The sequence below is a fragment of the Onychomys torridus genome, chromosome 11, assembly GCF_903995425.1.
Source record: "Onychomys torridus chromosome 11, mOncTor1.1, whole genome shotgun sequence".
In the NCBI taxonomy this organism is placed as follows: Eukaryota; Metazoa; Chordata; class Mammalia; order Rodentia; family Cricetidae; genus Onychomys; species Onychomys torridus.
Genome location: NC_050453.1, coordinates 7824087 through 7846197, shown reverse-complemented (window position 1 = coordinate 7846197; position 22111 = coordinate 7824087). Strand labels below are relative to the sequence as shown.

Below are 22111 nucleotides of genomic sequence, written 5' to 3'. Positions count from 1 at the left end.
AAAGAGCAGCCTAAAATAAAGTCTGGCAAGTGTGTTAGCACCCCCTTTTCCAGTTGTACAAAGAACTAAACAAATAGGAAGGTAGAGGATTCCCCTTGTAACTACTTGTGGAAAGCCAATACCCAATTTTAAAAACAGTTCGTCACAGGAGATAATAGATGTATTAGGTGTTTTCTGAGAGTTCACAGCTTCCTCTCGTTTTCTGTATTGTGTCCTTTGATTTTTTTCTTTCTTTCTTTTACTTAGATTAAATTTTCAGTCTTTTCCTTCATGGCTTACTTTTTAGTTATTATAAGAATACTATTCCTTTGATGAGTGGAAAGTCATACAAATATTCATTAGTATTGTCTGGGTTTTTGAAGTTTGTTCTTTACAGCTTCCTGGGAGGCCTTAATTTGTTGTTGTGTGGAGAGTTGGGAGGGGATTCTTTATGATTATTCAACTGTCCAAGAGCCATTTACTGAAGAGTTCATTTTTTCCTCACAGCTATGGGATTTCTTTTGTAGATATACAGTTTCCATCTGGTATAGTCCTGATGCTAGAGCCCTCTGTGGTTCTATTGATCCAGCAGTCTCTCAGTGGATAATAACATTGTGTCAAACAATAGCTTTATGGTATATTTTCATTTCTGATATCAGCAGGATAACCAACAAATAAAAGCAATTCATTCATATGGAGGAGTGCAGGAGTGCTGTGTCATCCATGATGATGGCAACCAGTGACCCAGGGGTGTGCTATCTAGTGAGAAAGCAAGAACACTAGAGGGGAGCACAGACAGTTGAATTCAGGTTGTCTAAGGGAACAGAACTGACTGACTGACTGACTGACTGATGATTGTAGTAGGTATGTATGTTTGTGTGTCTATATTAGAAGGGGATTCATTAGTATGGCTTACAGACTATGGTCCAAGTAGTCCAGCAATGCTGTCCCTCAAAGGAAAGACCAAGAATCAGTAGTTGTTCAGTCCATGAGACTGGATGCCTCAAAGGTTTCAATCTGGTGCTAGAGTCCTAGAAAATTCCTAGAGAGCTGCTGGTCTTCCATCCCTATTGGAATCCCAAAGGAGTAGGTTCTAATACCAGTGAAGGAACGCCTCAGGAGCAGGATAGATGAACTCAACAGCGAGAGTGAGGGCAAGCAGGCAGAGATCAAAAGCTTCTTTTCCCATGTCCTTTTATGTGAGCTGCCATCAGAAGGTATGACCCAGGTTAAGGGTGGTTCCTCCAACTTAAATGGTCAGCTGTACTCAGCTGCCTGGGTTTTAGTTGATTACAGATACAGCCAAGTTGCCAACTCACAACTGTAGAGTGCTATCTTTCAGTAATAATAATAAAAAAATACCCAGTGTATTTTAAGAGTGGATTTGTGTGATAAAACTACTAAGGAAATCAAAGACTAGTACTTGCATATTAAAGGGGGCGTTCACTTCAGAGGAATGCGCTGGATACGAGTCCAGATGCCCTGCAGTAAGCCTTGCTTACATTGGGAACACAGGAAAACTCCTTTTTTTTTTTTTTTTTGGTTTTTCGAGACCGGGTTTCTCTGTGTAGCTTTTCGCCTTTCCTGGAACTCACTTTTGAGACCAGGTTGGCCTCAAACTCACAGAGATCTGCCTGCCTCTGCCTCCTGAGTGCTGGGATTAAAGGCATGTGCCACCACCGCCTGGCTAGGAAAACTCTTTGAATTCTTACATTTCATATAGAACTTATGTGATGTATAGTTACTCTTCAGTTTTACTATGGCAAAAAGAAAGTACACTGTCCACATATATGTGTTATAAAAATTTTATAATAGAAAATGCAAGAAGGTCCTGGAATATATTCTTTTCTATGCACTGAATACTTCTTGAATGTTCTCTTTCTAATTTAAGTTGGCCCATATCCCCATCCGTGTGCTTATGTAATGTTAAGGCAAACTGATAAAATATAATAAAGCTGAAATCCTGACTGCAGGAGTGACTAGTGATAAGGATGTGACAACTTACTTAAATATTCTTGGCTTCAATCTAATCTGTAAAGTAAGGCTATCCCTCAGGAATATTTTGTGAGGATTAACATGTAGCAGGCTCTTATACAGGGTACATTGCCCATTTTATAATCACTTCACTTACCAGGAACTCTAAGCTTGTGTATAAATACAGTTCTATGTATTCATTACTTTTCCTGTTGCTGTGGCCGAGTACTTGAAAGAAGCAACCTGGAGGTGGGTTTCTTTTCCCTAAGGCTGGGAAAAGATGCCATCTATCATGGAGTAGAAGTCCTGATGTTAGCAGCGTGATAGAGCTGGCTACATTGTGTCTGTAGTCAGGAAGCAGAGAGCTGACCAGGAGAGCCAGACTCCACAACTTCAAACTGATCTCCTGTGACCCATGGTCCTCCAGCAAACTCCCATCTCCTAAAAAAAGTCCAAAATAGTGCTACCAGCGGGGGACTAGTTCATAGCCACGAGCCATGGGGGACATTTCACATCCCAACCCCAATGGGCCCGATGTGTATACAACTTTTAATTTTGTTCTTGAAAATGTATGGCTCACATGTATCCTGGTTAGTTATGACCAGCCTATAGCCATCTGAGAGATGAGTTGTTTAAATTCGTCTGGGAGCATGTAGGTGAGGGACTATCTTGACTGCTAGTTGATAAGGGAGAGACTGTGGGTGACACCATCCAAAGGTCGGTGGTCCTGGGTTATAAGAAAGCTGAGTATAAGACTTGGAGAGAGGCAGCAAGCTGGAAGCAGCCTCCATGCTTCCTGTTACACTCTCTTACTAGTGAAGGGATTTTGCCAGTTAGAGGCAATGTTGTGTGCAATAGCAAGCAAGCTTGTCTTTGAGTTCCCACTCAAGTTTTTGCCCTCGCTTCCCTTAACAATGGACTGTAATGTAAGCATAAGCCAAATAAGGATGGACCGTGATGTAAGCATAGCCAAATAAGTCCTCTTCTCCACAACGTTGCTTTTAGACAGAGTAGCAAAGATGAAACTAGGGAAAAAAAGGCTTCTTAAAATCATTTTAAATTTCATGGTTTTTTAAAAACTGGTTTCTTGGAAGAAACAAATTTAAGATTATAATTTTAGTAAGCAAATTTGCACCTTGTAATTGATAAATAACAGTTTGTTCATTAAATTGATAATGACTCCTGATATATAATCTTCTCAGTACTTCAGAGGGTTAAAGTTTTGTGAAGAGTAGATAACCAGGCATGAGCAGGAAAGCTGTAGAGGGAATGGGGAGCACTCTTGTTCTCATTGTTTGGATTTTGGTGTAGGAAGAAAAAGGAAAGAAGAAAAGAAGGAGGTTGGAAAAAGAAAGGAAGATGGGGCCAAAATAAGAATAAAATAAGTTTTAGTTTCATCTTAATGTTTCTGTGGAGAAGATAAAATTGAATTGAAATTGGGTATAGAGACAACTGAGGATGTGGTTGCTAGTTCATGTAGAATATTCTAGAAAGGCCAAGGGAAGTGAGACTGTAGGTGGGTGTCTGGGACAGGAAGCTTCCCAGGAGGCTATCCAGGTTGGTGACGAGCTGCTATGGACTTGGGTGGCTGAGGTACTGGCAATAGGCTACATGTCCTTGTGAGAATGAGTTTTCAGGACCGAGCGTCCAGAAGATTGTGTTGTGCTCTACTGGACATGTCAGGATTAGGACCTTCACTAGAAGATACAAATGTTATCAGACTGCTTTCAGCGGAGGGATGATGCTATTTGGCATACTTTTTAAAAGTCACTCTTTAAAAATGGATTGGAGCAGACATATTACAAAGGGAGAGATAGATATGACTAATAAGCGTATGAAACATGTCAACATCATCAGTTATCAAGAAAAGGTGAATTAAACTACAGTAAGGGAGAATTTCATACAGAAATACTAAACTGGAAAGAAACATTAATGAAAAAATTCCTGCTGACGGTAACCAAATGTATAATAATGGAACATGAGCTGAAATTAAATCTAGTGTGCATATGTGTGTGTGTGTGTGTGTGTGTGTGTGTGTGTGTGATGATCACACAAATATTTGAAAAGCAGTTAGTTTATATGAAATCAAAATTTCTACCCTATCACCTAACAATTCTACTCATATATTTGCCCATGAAAGCATTGGTACATTAAAACGTGAACAAAGTGTTCATAGCATATTTACTGATATAAATAAACCTATGCAATAATCTTAAGTGCTCATTAGCAACTACTGAGCAAACTATGGCATATTGATAGAATGGAACGCAGTAGAATGTTCTAAGCTACCTTCATTGACACTGATGAGTACCATAAATGTTTTATGGAAAAGGAAACCAGATATTACCTCTACCCCCCTCAAAACAACAACAATAAACAAACAAACAAACAAAACAAAAACATTGTATTCTCATTCTTATAAATTTCTAGAATAGACAAAGGAAGCTTTGATAATTGAAACTGATATTTTCCTCTGTCAGGAGATTGAGTAGACCATGTCATAAGGCAACTTCTAGAGCAGTGCCTCTCGACCATCCTGATGCTGTGACCCTTTAATACAGTTCTTCATGTTGGGGTGACTTCCAACCATAACATTATTTTTGTCGCTACTATAATTTTGCTACTGTTAAGAATTGTAAATATCTGTGTTTTCCGATGGTCTTAGGGTGATCCCTACAAAAGGGTCATTGGACCCCCAAAGAGGTTGTGCCTCACATGTGGACAACCATTGTTCTAGAATGATAATAATGTCCTCTACTTGACTGTGGTGGTTTTAAGAATTATAAATTTGTTGCCAGGTGGTAGTGGTGCACACCTTTGCTCCCAGCACTCAGGAGACAGAGGCAGGTGAATCTCTGTGAGTTTGAGTCTAGCCTGGTCTACAAAGCAAGTTCTAGGATAGCCAGAGCTGTTACACAGCGAAATCCTGTTTCAGGAAAAAAGAATTATGAATTTGTAAAAAAAAAAAAAAACCTATCAAATTTTACACCTCATTTGTGTATGTATGTGCACGTGTTTGGTGTGTGCATGTGTATATGGATTTGTGTGGGTGCACATGTTTGTGACAGCCAGAGGTCACTGTTGTCTGTCTTCCTGAGTTGTTCTCCACTTTGATTTTTGAGACAAGGTTTCCCACTGAACCCAGAACTCGCTGATTTGGGTAGGCTGGACTGCCAGAAATCCTGGGGGATGTTCCTGTCTCAGCTTCCCTGGTGGGGTGGTTATGGCCTCACTCCATTTTATGTGGGTATTGCAAATCTGAACCCAAATCCTCTTGCTGGCATGACAGGCAGTTTATTGACTAAGCTATCTTCTGAGCCCTAAATTTTAAACTTTAAAATTGATGCATCCTATTGCAAGCAGTGATTAATAAATTTACTAGCAACTGAATGTTGTCATTTTCAAAAATGAAAGGTAGGAGAGGGCAAACATGGAAACAAAGATGCCAGGACAGTGGCCTAGAAGAGGAACGATGGTGACATGGACCAGTTGGGTAGACAGATGACACCTGGCCACCTAGTTAGGGATGCCTGAATTGCTTGAGAACATTAGAGGAAGAGTGGATAATGTCCCTGAAGTTTTTGTTCAAGCTGCCAGAAGATGGAAAATACTGGAAGTGGGGGTAGATTTGGTTAAAGAATGAAACTAGAGTCATTTTTTAAAAATATTTGCGATTCATATTAGTTATGCAAATGTGTGTTCACAGTAGGAAGATGAGTGAGTTCTGAGCTCATAGAAGATATGTCAGTTGGAATCAAAGTTTTGGGAGCTGGTAGGTATGCAAATTTTACAAAGAGTAGCTATGACCATGCAGGCAGGGAGTATTAAAAAATAAAAGGGGGGGTAGGGGTGGGGATTTAGCTCAGTGGTAGAGCGCTTGCCTAACAAGCACAAGGCCCTGGGTTTGGTCCTCAGCTCTGGAAAAAGAAAAAAAAAAAGAAACATAAAAGGGATTTAGCTTTTTAATACTTATGGCATAATGAAATGAGAAATAGCCAAAACAGAAAATGGGAGACTCAATTCAGCAAGGAATCAACTAAGCCTAAGTAAGACTTCTTGCCCCTACAACCACTTTTGTTCGTTGTTTAGAACTTTTGATCACAGTGATCTGGTGTTTCTGTAGCCTGTGTATAAATGTCACCCACAGGAATATATATATATATAATTTCAAGACTTATAGAATTCTAAGGTTTCATTTATTTTAAAAAATTGTTTCTTGACTGAAAGCCTGTGACAGATACATGATGATCATTTAGTTGACAAAAGCATTACCCACAACCTCTCTTATTGCACAATTTTATGATATCTTATAAAAGACTTGGCCATTTTTCTGTTATCTGTTGCTGACTGCTGGACATGGCACAGGATAGTTTTGCCTGTTCCAGTTAATTTTCTTGAGGCTGTGACTGAATCATCAATAAATAGCCAAGTTAAGGCAGGGAAGGCCTATTTTGGCTTATGCTCAAGAGGAGGCAATGCATTATGGTCAGAAAGGCATGGCAATTGGAGTGAGAGGCTGCTGGTTGTTCTGCAACTACTCAGGAAGAACAAAAATAAAGAGGAAGTTAAGATGAGCAATAGCACCTCAAGCCCTACCCCCAGTGAACCACTTCCTCCAGCAAGGCTGCCTCCTGGAGGTTTACAGTCTGCTCAAAAGGCACCAATGACTAGGGTGCCAGCATTTGAGCCTGTGGAGAACATTTCACTTTCCAACCATAATGTATGATGACTTCATTTTCAATGTAGCATCATAGGTTGCATTTCTGAGGACATATCAAGAGATTCAAATTTCAGTTGAATCCTGCTCCAGGTACTACTGATGGTGGAATCAGATGAATTCCCCAGTTCCCACATGCTCAAACTCACACTGAGATAAGATATCTTTCTTCTCTGCCTGCCAGCTAGCAAGTATCTTAATTGAGGAAGTACACACATTAACAGAGGTCATAGTCATATGTACACAAAAGCCTTGATGATCCAAGGCATGCATTTTATATACCTTTAGAGCCCGATTGCATCACTAGAATATGCTTCATGATCTTCAGCAAATTTTATATAAAACCCTTTTGTTTACACATGCTCAGATCCAGTCATGAGGAGCTTTTGGATGTTCTATGTTGAAAATAACACATTCATTCTGCTTTTGTTTCTCTTGAAAGGTCCAAGGTCCATCATATTAAATTATCCACCAAGAATAGGAATAGGGACTGAGAAATGGCTCAGCGATTAAGGGCACTTGCTGATCTTACAAAGGACCTGGGTTCCATTTTCAGCACCCACATGGCAGCTTTACAACAATTTGTAACTTCAAAGTCAGGGGATCTGATGCCCTCTTCTGGCTTCTGTGGGTGCTACATGCATGAGGTACATAAATACATGCAGACAAAACACTCATGCACCAAGTGAAAATGCATAAATCCTTTTAACAGAGAACTGGGAAGAAAGGTGCTATGTCCAGGGCATACAGTGAACCTGAACAAACTCGGTTTTGCTGACTCTAGTTCAGAGATTGTTGGGTGTCTTCACAGAGCATTCTGGAAAAGGGTCACTAAGAACGTGTGAATGTGTTTTCAGTGGAACAGGGCTGTATTGTAGTTTCAAATGCATTTCATTATGTCAAAATATTACTTCCACATTTTAAAAAAAGCATGCAGTTTTTCAGTTAAAATGCTGATGGAACTAGTGTAAAGTTTATTTCCTTTAGAAGTTTTTAAAGATTTGAATTTATTTATTCTTTTATTTGTTATGGGTATGGGGATGGGTGTTCCTGCCACAGCACATGGATGGCCCTTGGGAGTGAGTTTTCTCATTCAACCCTTGGGTTATGGGGATGAAACTCAAATCATCAGGCTTACACCATGAGGGCCTTACTTGCTAAGGCATCTCATCACCACTTGTCTCATCACTGAAAACATGGTGAAATTAGATACCATGATTCAATGAACTGGGGTGACTATGAGTTGATATCCTGATATCAAAGGATAATAGCTCTCTTTCTCCAACTGAGAAATAGGAAGGAGAATATGGTCCATAGAAAATCTAAAAGAAAGCTAGTATAATATGGCATTTGACTTGTTTTTATTTTATGTAGACTATTTGATAATTTTCATTGTCTACCAAATGAATAAATGATAGCAAACCTTTCTCTCTCTCTCTCTCTCTCTCTCTCTCTCTGTGTGTGTGTGTGTGTGTGTGTGTGTGTGTGTGTGTGTGTGTATGTATGTGTTCCATATGTGTGAATGTATCCTGAGAGGCTAGAAGAGAGCATTGGATCCCCTGCAGCTGGAGTCATAGGTGGTTGTGAGTTGCCAGATTTGAGTGCTACAAATTGAACTCAGTCCTCTGGAGGTACAGGAAGTTTTCTCAATTGCTGAGGCATCTCTCCACCCCTAAAATGTGCTGGGTATTTGAAAATAGTATGTGAGAATATTTGAGCTAAATTTTATATGATTTTAAGATTTATTTATATTCTTCCTGTCTGATAAGTAGAGTGTTGCCTGCACAGTTCTGTGATTTATGATGACATCCTGTCCTTTCAGAGATAACACTGTTATGCCACTGAACCCAAAGTGGGGAAGTCAAAAAGGCAGTGTGATAATTATGGGTCTGAAAGATTGCCTGTTAGTTCAAAGGGAAGCATCCTGGGTTGAGAGGGAAGTTCATGTCCAGGTAGAGTGGCCAGGAAAGAAGAAAGATAAGCAACTCCCAGGAATATATGGTCATTGCCACAAGTAGAATTTTATGCTTAGCATTTTCCTAACATGTTTTAGGAAGTGAAAAAAAATTAATGAAAGGATGGGGGGAGCTAGGGAGGCTTTAAACTTTGCACTATTGCATTCCTAAGATAGGCTTTGGGAAATAGGGCTATGGGGGGGGGGCATAAATGGCAGCAGCTGCAGCCATGCAGAGGCAACTGCTCAGCATATGTACGTGCAGTTGGAAAATCATTGTCTTGCAGAGAATGCTCGAAATTGGTCCCTAATGGCCTTGGTTTTTGTCATATGGTCTTGATTATAAGGCTAAAATTGCATTGCCATGCCTTTAGTGTGAACGAGATGGATGGATAATTACTACGTGCCCTGAATACCTTTCTGCATGGGGGAACTAGGGCATCCTCTGGCCACCGTAGCGACCATTTCCACTGTCTGTCAGAAAAGCTTTGAGAGGCCAATTCATCACCATCCTGGTGGGAAGAAATGGAATCGGGCCTTCTTTAGTTAGGTGTCCATGCTTCCCATTTATATGCATGTGCAAATTGTAGACACTGAAGTGGCCAATGGGAGTGCCATGAGGTAGTATGTTAAAGTAGCAGGGGAGTTCCTGGAGATGAGAGGTCTGAGATGGAAAAGCTAGATCTCTAGAAAATGTCCTGCTCCTGGTGTTGTCTGTGGGCTTTGATTGCTGCTGAAGCAGTGAGGAAGCGCCAGGGGTTCACTCTGAGATGGTGCAGGAAGTTTAAAATTATCACCAACAGGAGCTGTCAAATAAGAAATGCCCGAGGGTTGGTGATTTTAGATAATGAGCAGGAAATAGGGGTTGGGGAGATAGTTCAATGTTTAGACACACTTACTGCCCATAGCGAAGGCCTCGTGTTGGTTTCCAGCATCTACATATGGTGTTTCACAGCTGCCTACAGCCTATGATTTCAGTTCCAGGAGATCCAACACCCTCTTCTGGACTTCCTAGGAACTGAGCATGGCTATGATGCACATGCGTACATACTTGTAGGCATTCACACATGCACGAAAAATAAAAATAAGTAAATCATAGAAATGAGAGAGAGAGAGAGAAGTAGGTTTTCTGTGTGTGAATATTACTTTTAACAGACTTTAATCCTTCAATGGCCTCCAGGAGCCTTTTAAAAGGTGACATAATGATACTAACAAAATGTCTGCTGCTCCTGCAGCTGAGGATAAATTTCATGGCCGTTTAGGAGTGGTTCTTATCATCCCTGCTGGTGGGAGCCTCAGGAGAGGGAGCTGAGAGGAATAAGAACAAACCTAGTGCTTTGCCAGAGGTGAGGGGCCTGCCCTGGGATCCCTGACCATGAGCACACACCTCCTTTATCATGGGACATTTACGACGGTCCTACCTTGCAGGGAGGTAGCTACCTTTTGCTATGTAGCCCTTTGCAGAGTATGTACAGTTTTTTTTTTTTGGGGGGGGTGGCAGTATTATTCCTCACTGAGCCTTGAACACGGAGGCCAGTACCAAAGGGAAAAGCAGATTCCACTTTCCTGAACAATTAGTCTAATCGGAGAATGACATGGATCCGAGAGAGAGTCTGCATCAGACATCAGCCTAGGAAGCTTGGTGATTGTGATATATAATTTTCCACCCAGAGTCCAGTGTGGGTGTCAGGATTGTAGCTCTACACATCAGCTGGTCAGGTTTGGCCAAGAACATAGCTGTCATGCTAGTCTTACTTGGTTTTGATGCTGTGTCCTGTTTAAGACAGAGAGTAACAAAACATCCAGTGAGGACGGTACCAGTGAGACAGCTCAGACGGAAAGGCCATCAAGCCTGACAATTCAAGTTTGAGCTCCAGCACCCACTTACATGGTAGAAGGAGAGAACTGAAAGTTGGCTGTCCTCTGACCTCCCGCACGTGACACGATGTTTCCCCCCATCTCAAGTAAATAAATAGAATAATAAAGAAAATGAAAAATGAAAAAAGAAGTTAAGGGTGGATGTTTCTTTGTAAATGAAAGAAAAGGGATTATAAGGAACTGAGCACTATCTGTGCATAGGTGGTCATGTGTGTGTATGCATGTGTATGTGTATGTGTGCATGTATATGTGCATGTGTATGGCCATATATATGCCTGTGTATATGCACACACACACACACATATATACATGTGTATGGACATATATCTGTGTATATATGAGTATGCGTGTGTATATATATATATATATATATGTGTGTATATATATACTTCTATATGCACATATGTATATAAATGTGTGAATGCACATACATATGGATGGATGTATATATATGGACTGTGTATGTAAATGCACATACACACACACACACACACACACACACACACACACACATATATATGTGTGTGTGTATGCATGTATATGTGTGTATGTATATATACATATGTGTATTCCTGGGAAAGGGTTTATCAAGGATCAGACACCAGTAATAGTTGAGCCAATATAATTAATGCAAGCTTTTATTTGATCTTATCTGCATAGTGATGCAGTTTGGTTACACTCATTATTGTCCTGTATAGTAGTTAAACCCGGGATTCTGGGGCAATCAGACACGAGGGTTATACTATCCTGGTACTGTTTTTAGCTTTCACTGCCATCGAAAGCTGCCAAATTAGTAGCATTTTGTGATTCCCGATTTAGCTCTTAATAAGAAGCAGAGCTAAAAGTAGCCGACCAAGCAGCTGAAGACTCATCACAAGCCAGGAAGATCAATAAGCTAAAAAAAAAAAAAAAAAAAAAAAAAAAGTAGGAAAAGTTTTTGAGTGACAGCTTAAAAATGGAAAATTTAAATATATACCACTGCCTTCTGCTCCATTGTGTAAGGCACGGAGCCCATTTGGGCTGTGTGTTTTAACAGTCGGAAGGTGATTTATTCGAATCTCCAGGTTTGTGTTTGTGTTTCTGCTGTAAACTATGCTCAGAGCTATGCATCTGCAGGAGGAGTTCGGACCAGGAGTGTTGCCTAAGCCTACCATGGCTAGTATTGTTCAAAGTGTAGTTTATTGGGCTATAAATGGGAACATCAGTATTGACACTTGCTGCATGATCTAAGTCCCTGAATAACTTGCGTGTGATGCCTTCGAGCCACAGAGTGGGAAGTGCTGAGTGTCCATTCAAGGCACAGTGTCCAGCCAAGGGGTATAGTAAGAGGAATTTGTGACTCAGTTTTAAGCAGTCTCACTTCCCACAACCACTAACTTTAAACTTGGTCTCATGGTCAGCGTCCTGAGAAAGTCTACTTCTGATCTTTCAGCATGTGAAGATTCCATACATTAAAAACACATATATAAGAGGCTAAAGAGATGGCTCAGCAGCTAAGAGCACAGGCTGTTCTTCCAGAGAGCCTGGGTTCAATTCTTAGCACCCACATGGAGGCTCACCACTGTCTCTAATTCCTGTTCTAAGGGATCCTATGCCCTCTTCTGGCCTCTGTGAACACTGCATGCATGTGGTGCACAGACATACACATAAAATAAGAACAAATAAATCTCTAAGAAATCCTTATGTGAGAGAAGCAAAGATTCTATATATTAAAATATATGTATGTGAGAGAAATGCAAAGTTAGGATGAATAATAGGAATACCTTGGAAATGTTTCTACTTCCTGAAGTGGGAGACTCTGAGCATCCTCCCCTGATTTTATCCTGAAACAGTTTTTATTTTGTGGGCATTGGTTGCACTTTTATTGGATGTGTTCCTGTCTAATTTATGTAACATGATCAATATCTTCAATAATTGTGTAAAATAGTTCATGTTGTAAATAATAATTATTGCCTGGAATAATGGGGGGCAGTTTCTGACTGGGAGTTGAGCACATGTTTCATCTTCCATGTTCAAACCATGGCTTCAGGTTGGTAGGAAGTTTGTCATTATTTATTGGTTCATCTAGAACTTTTTTTGGAGGATTGATTCCTGCATGGTGCTTGATGTTACCATATACAAGGAAGCTTAATTTCTTTTGTTGAAAATCAAGATGGTATTTCAAGACTCTCCAAATTACATCAGATCTCCTTCATTAAAGGCAATAAACAATGAAAAGGCTCTTCCTTAAATTTTACTTTAGAAATCAGAGGCAACGTGGTACTGTGAAGATGGATGAGATTTTCAACTGAGTTCCTAGGTCACGAGCATTGGAAGGGAACAGTCCTACCTGTGAGGCCATTTCTTTTTTCCTCAGCATGTGGAGGTTGGGTACCAGCTTCATGGCAGACACTGTGCTGTCCTCTGGGTGACTCTCTTTGTCCCTTGATATTCTTGGAGATGGAGAGCCCTCTGGACACCCAAATCCCGAGATCTTCAAATGCTGTATAAAATGGCACGCTATTGCCTATCGCCTAAATGTTAAATATGGTTTGACTATGACACGAACAGTGTGCACTGTTAGAGCAAATGGCGGAGCCTGAGTGAGCGTGTCAGTGCAGAGTTGTTTCTGAGCACTTCCGGTGTGCATGGGTTGAATCCACACTTGTGAAGCCCCAGGAACAAAGGGACTGGTAGCTAGAGTAAACACATTACATATTTATCCTAAAGACATTGTCAGGCTGCATCAGTTTGGAGAGACAACTCTGATGTTATGAAAAAGTTTATTTCCTCTGGAGTGAACAAGGAAAAATCAAATACATCACATGAGGCCAAATGTATTTTCTTTTCTTTCTTTTTTTAAATTTTTTATGTTCATTGGAGTTTTCTTGCATGTATGCCTGTGTGAGGATGCTGGATCTCCTAGAAATGGAGTGACAGAGAGTTGTGAGCTGCCATGTGGGTGCTGGGAATTAAACCTGGGTCCTTTGGAAGAATAGCCGGTGCTCTTAACCACTGAGCCATCTCTTCAGTGACCAAATGTACTTCCACTGCCTTGGGTCTTCTTTCTATTTGTTATTGAATGTGGTACAGAGTTCACTGGCATGCTGACGATTCCATGGAATTTCTTTGCATATGTCACTCAAATATCTTAATCTCAGGAATTTATTCAGTGGTGACAAGAGGGAGATAAATCCAGGTGACACGGAAGGATAGACAGTGCCATAGACTTTGTCAAATACAAACCTAGACATACCTGAGAACGGAAATCTCAGACAAGGAATTGCCTCCACCAGATCGGCCTGTGGGCATTGTCTTCATTGCTAATTGATGTGGGAGAACCCAGCCCTCAGTGGACAGTGCCATCCCAGGGTACGCAGGCCTTGAATCACCATGGACAGTGCCATCCCAGGACATGCAGGCCTTGGCCCTCTGTGGACAGTGTCATCCAGGGTACACAGGCCTTGGCCCTCTGTGGACAGTGTCATCCAGGGTACACAGGCCTTGGCCCTCTGTGGACAGTGTCATCCAGGGTACGCAGGCCTTGGCCCTCAGTGGACAGTGCCATCCCAGGGTACACAGGCCTTGACTCACCATGGACAGTGCCATCCCAGGGCATGCAGGCCTTGGCCCTCAGTGGACAGTGCCATCCCAGGACATGCAGGCCTTGGCCCTCTGGCCTAGGCTGGATGAGAAGGGTGGCTGAACAAATGAGAGAGCATGCTAGTGAGCAGCATTCCTCTGTAGTTTCCACTTCAGCTCCTGCTGAGGTTGAGCCCATGATGGATACCTTGTCTGCCCCCAAGTATGACAGAGTTCCGTAAAGAGCCCAGAGGACTTGAGGTAATGCTGTTCTATCCTCCCAGATAGTCTATTACACAGTGGCAGAGGGATGGCAGGGAACCAGGGACCTGAGAAATCTAGGACGTTTTTCTTTCCCTTATTCTTTGTTGCCCCTTTTTGTAGTTAAAATACACAGCTTCGGTCTGAAAAGAAGCTAAGATCCTTATGTAAAAGCTTGTAAACAGACGCCCACTTGTGCCATCTGCTTTTCTAACACAAGTGATTAAGCTTCTGAGCTATGATTGTTAAAATTTTTAAAACACAACAACCCCAAACACCTCCAAATAGATGCCTTATGCAAGTTTGTGAGGGGGACACATACGATGTCTTATAGAGTAAATAACGTGGAAAGGTTGAGACAAGCTTGTGAACTTCCTCCCTCCCCCCACTTTCTCTCTCCATCCTGCCACTCTCCCCACTTCTCTCTTTTCCCTCCCTCCATTATGAGTGTTATGGAAATGTATGATTTATGCACTTGAGATATGCTACCGAGTCTACATTTTCAACAACCTGAAATGAGCCCTTATTTTTACATTCATTATTATTTTTGCCCTTGATAAAGAAACATGAATGCTCAAATGCATATGTGTGCCTGTGCACATGGAGAGGGTGTCTTAGTTCCTTCTAGAATATATTAAAAGACCTAGGCTATTTGGAAATTATGAATTCATACTCTTCGTCCATAATGACTGAGGAAAGTCAGGTCAGAGGGAAATTAAGTATGTTAAGAGCTCTCCTTTTAATTGTATAATATCGATACTGCCTTTGTAGTTAATTTCCTTGACAAGGTGTGGAGCATATGGTTTGGATCCTTCATCCATTTCTAACATGGAAATGACTCTAAATTGGGACATTTCACGTAGGTGACATCGCTGGAGAGAAAAAAGAATAAGCATCACCCTGGACTGCAGGGCTATGGAAATACCTTGGTGTCCTAGCTGGTCACTGTTGGAATGGACACCATATATGGAGGACCTCAAGTCAGATGAAATCTGTAGGTGAGGAAGCAGTATCAAATCTGGCCTGCGGGTCCCAGTTCCCCAGCCATATCCAGTCATAATCAGTCATAACCAGTCCTTACCCGTAGATCTGTCATATCTACTGGAGGGGAGGAAAAACCAACTAGGAAGAGTGTTTAGTTCTGGCTATGGCAATTCAGGTATCATAGAGACCTCCATGTGATAATCTATGCCCCAACATGACGATCAGTTTGATGGGGTCTGGCCATTCCTTGTGGCCCATACCAGGTGCTGACCATACTGGTCCAGATGAGTCATTAGGCACCTTGCTGCCCTGGACCTCAGTCAGGTTGCTTTTTCTGCATGTGGAATTTTCACAAATCCTGGGACATATATACCCCCTCCTACATGCTAAACATGTGTTCTTCCACCGATCTGTACCCCCAGCCCTGACTATGTTATACAACATCTCTCAAATTCTTCCATACAATGCTCAGCTCTCAGTCGACTAATTGAACTGATGGTATAGGCCTGGTCTCCACTGCCAAGGGTTTTGTAGGAGATTCCAGCTGCTCTGTTCTAACAGAGACAGTCCTGCCTATATCTCTTAGAGTCAGTTCTGTGTGTTAGAAACAGAATAAAGCCTATGCGTGGGTGATGCAAACCTGTGATTTATTAGTTCTGTTCACTTCCAAGTTTATGTGAGGCCACAAACTTTGGAATTTTTTAAAACTAGCAACTCAGGCAGTGCTCTCTTAGAGAGTGATGCCACCTAGTTAAGTAACCATAATGAATGGTCCCAGGGAGAAGGTCTCTGAGTTTTCTTATGATGGTGGAGAGTGAGCTTCTCTTGGGGTGGGGATGGGGGTGGGGAAGTGACAATTGTTCATTTTTCCTGGACTGCTCCCCCCTCCCACAAAATGCCCCCAAATTCAGAGTTAGGACTTACTTGACATGCTGCTTCTTGAACAGACCGGCTAACAGTCAGTATCCTAGAACAAAGTCCACTAATTGAATTTCATCCACCAGGCTGAAATCTAGCAGCCACAGAAGACTCAGAACACTGGCTGGGTTTTATTTTTTCCCCCTTAGGTTAGAGTCTAAAGTCATTTTTTAAACGTGAGTGATGCAATTTCTTGTATCTTTCATTTAAAATGCTACTTGGTAAACAGCGGTGCAGATTAGTGTATTTGTAATTTAAATGAAGACCATACATCAAGCCAGAGTCTGCAAAGAAAGGAGAAGTTTAGGGAATGATTCATGCCCCCTCTCTGTGTGATCTACTGTAGAAAATAAATAGGTGAGGAAAAGCCGGAAAGAAAAGGTCTGTGGATTTGGGGAGACAGAAACTGAACTATCTCTAGAAGTCCCCCCCCCCACCCAATAGCTAAATCTTTGTTTTCTTCAAGCACACTAATAAATTCTTCCTAATTCATTTTTTATTTTCTCTTGGGGTCTGCTTGCTGATTTGCTTCAACAAAGGAAGCATCATGTTACACCTTTTAAATAATTGATGGTTCTCAATCCAAGCCAGCTTCAAGGAAATTCTGAAAATAGGTACCAATTGAGCAGATGCCTCCTTCCTCCCCACATTCCCTCCTTAGCACTCTGTGCTCTTAATGTTTGTTTAATAAAACCACATTCCCCTCCCCCCTTTTTAACCTCCTGATGGAGCGGTAATGCTGTGTACCACAAGGGTTTGGGTATTACCTGATACTTGGCATCTCTCATTTCTTTCACGCCATTCTGCTTTGTTAAAGATTACAGAGAGCTGTTTGTTGTAAGTGGAAGTAATAAACAGCTCTTAATTAATCAGCAGAAATAATTAGCAAAAATGTTATGTCATCTTCAGCACCAGAGATGGCTTGTTGTGAATATAAAAGGGGAAAAAATGGGCTTAAGAATTGTCCTCAAGAATCTGCAGTAAAATTTTCACAAGGACCACACCACCCTGAAAGCTGGACCAGCTGGACCCTTGCCCATCTCCAGCAAGTTCTGGAAGGTTACAAGAAAATGAGGTGGTATGTGTTTTTCCCCAAGAGTGAGAAAAGGTTTCTATTTTGCCTCCCTATGGTTATCCCTATGGTATCCCTGTAGTTGTCTAAGGTTTGGTAAAGCCATGTTGGCTTTCAGGCCGCCATGGTTGGTAGAACATTAGACTGGTCCACAGAGGTTCTGGCTTCTCCTCATGAGTGTGTAAGCCAGATTGCCATCCAGGGTCTTATTTCCATTGCTTGTAAAGTGTTGGCTCTAAGTTAGCGCTTCTCTCTCTCTCTCTCTCTCTCTCTCTCTCTCTCTCTCTCTCTCTCTCACACACACACACACACACACACACACACACACACACACACACTCGCCTCTGATAGTTAGCAGTGGCCTTCTACTTTCCAGGACATGAGAAGCCATACTCAAAGGGTTCTAACCTGTATGAACAGAAGGTAAATTCTCCCTGTTCCTTCTCATTGTTTTTCTTAGTCATTTAGTAGTTTTTTTTTTTCTCCCTAGATACTTTCCTTCTTCCTTCCTGACTTACTACAATTCAGAGACAATGTGGAAGAGGAATGTTCAGCTAAGTGTTAGACTTGAGAATTTTGCCTGAATTATTGAAAAAAAAATCACATACTTTGAAAATACTCCTGTCTTCATTCACAAGAAAGCTTTCTCTATTAGAAACTGCACCAAGTCATTTGCCTACATTGTTGAAATGGGGAGGGGGCAGACATTGAGAAGGCTGACTCTGGAATCCCGAGTGTGAACTCACATTGAGGGGAGTTTTCTGCTTCATCCATCATGGGACAAGGATGTATCTAAGTTAAATAGGTTATTACCCACTTCAAAACTGGCTTTGTTTCTCACCATTCTATTCTATTCTAGTTTTCCCTTGGTAAAAAGTTTCCTGGGAAACACTGAAGTTCTTTTTGCTCTCTCTTTTCCCAGCAAACAGTAGTCCCTGACTAGTATTACCTCTTCCGGTGGCCTTGATGGAACCAGCCCCTTCCAAATCCTCAAGAAGTTAACCCTGTTCAGACCCACATGAACAGTGCGCGACAGGAAGTGCAGGAAGCAGAGCCGCTGCTGCTGGCCTCTTCTGTCTCACTCTGCCCTCAGTCCACATGCAGAGGGACAGAGGAACAGCATGCCTTTCCTTCCAGAGCACCTTTGCCTGTGCTGTCTGCTTCCCGGTCTTGACAGCACATGAATTTCCCGCAAGCATATGCTGCTCGGACTTTACCTGAGTGCAGGCAGGTTCCCAGGCTACGCGGTGTGGTGAGCTAGATGTAACAGGGGGTTTTCCCTAAGGGGAGGTGTGTTGTCTGTGACTGTGATGCTGTGATGGATTCAGGACTACGATGTACTCAATGGTTTCTCTCTTTCTTGGTGTGTCCATTTCTTAGCATGGACTAGGGACTCAGTACCAACTTCTGCCCTCTGGAGGTGAAGAGGTACTTCCCTTTCGAAGGCAGTGCCTGTGAAATGCAGAGGCTCCTGCAAGGGGTGGTTTAGGGGCAGTGGTTTTGTGGTAATTTATGTTCACACACGATGCAAACATATTCTGTGGGCTAGGGAGGCAATCGTGATGCTTGCTCCCTGACCCTCACACATCCCAGCTGGAGTGGGTGGTGTTATTCATGCTGTGAGGGATGTGAAAGATGTCCCCTGTACAATATACATCCAAGCCACTGCATCTGCTAGTGCCCTTTCCTGGAATGACTTCTTTGTTGTCGGCTCATCCATCCATCCATCCATCCTCAAATAGTTAATGGGATATAAGCAACTTCCAGTTTATAAAACTGTGTTCCCGTCTATATTTTTTATCTGTTTGGGATTCGTGAAAGCAGGTAAGATGAATAGCAGTGGGTGTTCTGGGTTACCCACAGAAATCCTCTCACTCAATTTTTCTTGTTCTTTTTGAGACACGGTAACTTGTAGCTCAGACTGGCCTTGAATTTGCTGTGCAGCAGAGGATGACCTTGGACTTCTGGTCCTCTTGTCTCCACCTTCTGAGTACTAGAATTACAGCTGTGTACCACCATGCCCAGTTTGTGTGATACTGGGAATGGAACCCAGCGCTTCTTATATGTTAGGCAAGCACTCTGCTCATTGAGCTACGCCCTGAGCTTGTGTAACTGAACTTCTGAAGATTGCTTCAAGGACATACCTTACTGTTTTCACTATTCTTCAATGTATTACACACACACACACACACACACACACACACACACATATATATATACACACACTATATATACTTATATTTAATTAATTATATATGTGTATATATATATATTTACTAAGAACTTGTCCATCTTGGTTACTTATCACTCCTAAAACCAGGATTTATTTTGGGGGTAAATTGGGCTGCATTTTATTAAGTTGCCATTATAGAAGAAATAGAAATTTCTTCCACATGTCTTTCTAGCCATCATCTTCTCTCACCTAGGGACCTTTAGGGTACCTGGAATCTAAGAACTGGTTCCTAAAGCCATCATTATAATATAAATGTTTTGAATTTTCACCTATCTAAGCTATGGGGCCTGACAAATAGTACACTTTGTTATTTTCAACAACTTTAAGAATTCTATCACCACAAATGATGTTTTTATGCATGTATATAATGTTCTTTGATCATACTCAATGCCCCATTACTCTATTTTGTCCTTCACCCTCTCTTCTTCCCCCCTGTAAATAGTTCCTGTTCTAGACAAGTAGTGTGTTTTATTTAAATAATTAAAATATTGTTTCTATTATCATTATTATTATGTGTGTGTTTGTGAGTATGTGTATGTGTGTGTGTGTGTGAGAGAGAGAGAGAGAGAGAGAGAGACAGAGACAGAGACAGAGACAGAGAGACAGAGACACAGAGAGAGAAAGACAGAGAGACAGAGACAGAGAGAGGGAGGGAGATGAGTATATGTGTGTGTGCATGAGGCAGCTTTGTCCAGTTTCTACTCTCGTGCCCTTATGTACACTCTGGTCACCAGGCTTGTAGGACAAGTGTCTGTACCCATGAGCCATCTTACTGCCCTGAGTAACACATTGTCAATGTCACCTGAACACTGCTGCCATGTTGGTCACAGCCATGGTAACTGTGTTCAGATGGCAACCTGACTGCTCAAGTCAGCACCTGTACCCTGTTCCTTCTATTCCTCAGCTTTCTTTAAACAACACAAACCCAAATGAGCTTCCCCGGGCTTCTCGCTCTACAGTGCCATTTGGGTGGGATCTTTCCTAATGTTTCTTTACACTCACACAAATTACAGCTTTTCAACAGGCCTCCTGTGCTCACAATCCTGGAAAATAAATAGGGTTGGCTTTTTACATTTGTGTTTTCCTGCCTCCTGTCTCATTCTTGAGAGTACTGCAAACACTCTGGTTTTCTCTGCCAAGCAGCCTCCTCTCTTGACTCTATTCCCTGTCAAATTCCAGCATACACCAGACCTCTTCCTCCTCTCTGGTCCCAGTAAATCTTCAGCTCGCATTCTACTCAAAAATTCTTCTCAAAATTACACCTCTGTTTTCCAGTACCCCAATATTTCTCAAAGCAAATAAAATATGCTTCCATATGGGTATTTTCGTAGCTTTGGGATATTGAGGAGGAGCTTGGACTGAAGCATCAGTCTTGGCCATTTGTCATGCATTGTCATTTTAACCCCATCCTTGCCAAACAAGTCTGAGGCAGGGTTTGTGCTGGATGGGGTGAGTGGAGGACTATGTGCCTGAAAGGTGTCCCAGTGAACAGACTTAGCAGTTTTCTGAAGATAATGCATACATCTCCTTGAAATGCTCCCTCCTAAAGTCTACAATTAGCAAGTTGATGCCCCCAAAGAGTGTCATGAAAAAATGGGCTGGTGCCATCTGCCTACTTAATTGTCCCACATCTTTTTTACATAGATCATTGTACCAGGCCAAACATCCAACCAGTTATTAGGAGCATCCAGTTACCTGTGGGCTGTGAGCTTTACTGTGTTTCTTCCACAAGGTGTAAGTCTACATTACTGTTGCTCAGAACACCTCTTGTATGTAACAGTAATGATGAAAAAGTGTCAAGTCCTATGTAATGGTCTCCTTTGTATTTCAAAGTTGGAAAAATACAAGCTATTTAATAAGGTTTGACCTAACAGCTTCCTTTGATGGATATGCTTGCAGAAACTACTTTTGTTCACTTTTGGTTAAAACCTACTGAGAAGTTACTTTGCAAATGAATGCCTTTCCATTCATTACCAAATAAGAAACAAAGCCCTCATGTGCAGAGAAATGCATGCAATTTTCAGACTGATGCCAAGTGAGTCCATTGATCTTGAAAGAATGTTTTTGTTTTTATTTTTTCTTCCAAAAGCTACACACGGTGTTATAATGGGAAATACTTTGAAACCCTTACTGGTGCATTCACTAAAAATAAGAGAGGAATGGAAGATTAATAAATCCAAGAAAACTGAAAAGAAAAGAAAACTTAAAATTAAAGACTATTCCTTGGTTGGGGTGTTATTACAGCCCTGAGTGTATATATAGGGAAATCAGAGACTTGCTAAAGGCTCAGAATACTATCATAGCTATTAATGTGTGCTCAACTCTATTGCCTGGGGGATTTTATTAAATGCAGTGGCCAAGAGAATGACCTCACTTTTTCTTTTCTTCTTTTCCTCTTTTGGGTTGGATCCTTGCTTGTATTACATAAATGAATAGAGCTATTTGCTGGTTCATCAATGAAACGACCTTAGATGGCGAAGATGTAAGGAAAGCACCCTACACTAACACTGTTGCAGTTTGAAAGGTAAGCTCCTGCCCATGAGACTTGGAGATGCCAATGTTCTCTTAAGATCTGTGTGA

The 22111-nt window shown here is 41.5% G+C and overlaps 1 protein-coding gene across 4 annotated transcripts in view; it reads left to right on the top strand.

The window, feature by feature from the left end:
• The window catches only part of Esrrg (estrogen related receptor gamma), a 582336-nt gene that overhangs the window by 118329 nt on the left and 441896 nt on the right, over positions 1-22111 (top strand). For 3 of the 4 annotated variants that reach the window (XM_036202303.1, XM_036202304.1, XM_036202305.1), the window contains one exon: positions 21968-22055. The exons of the other annotated variant lie outside the window; for it this stretch is intronic. The gene's annotated coding sequence lies outside the window, so the exon portion shown is untranslated. The remainder of the gene's footprint in view (positions 1-21967; positions 22056-22111) is intronic. 4 annotated transcript variants of the gene reach the window in all.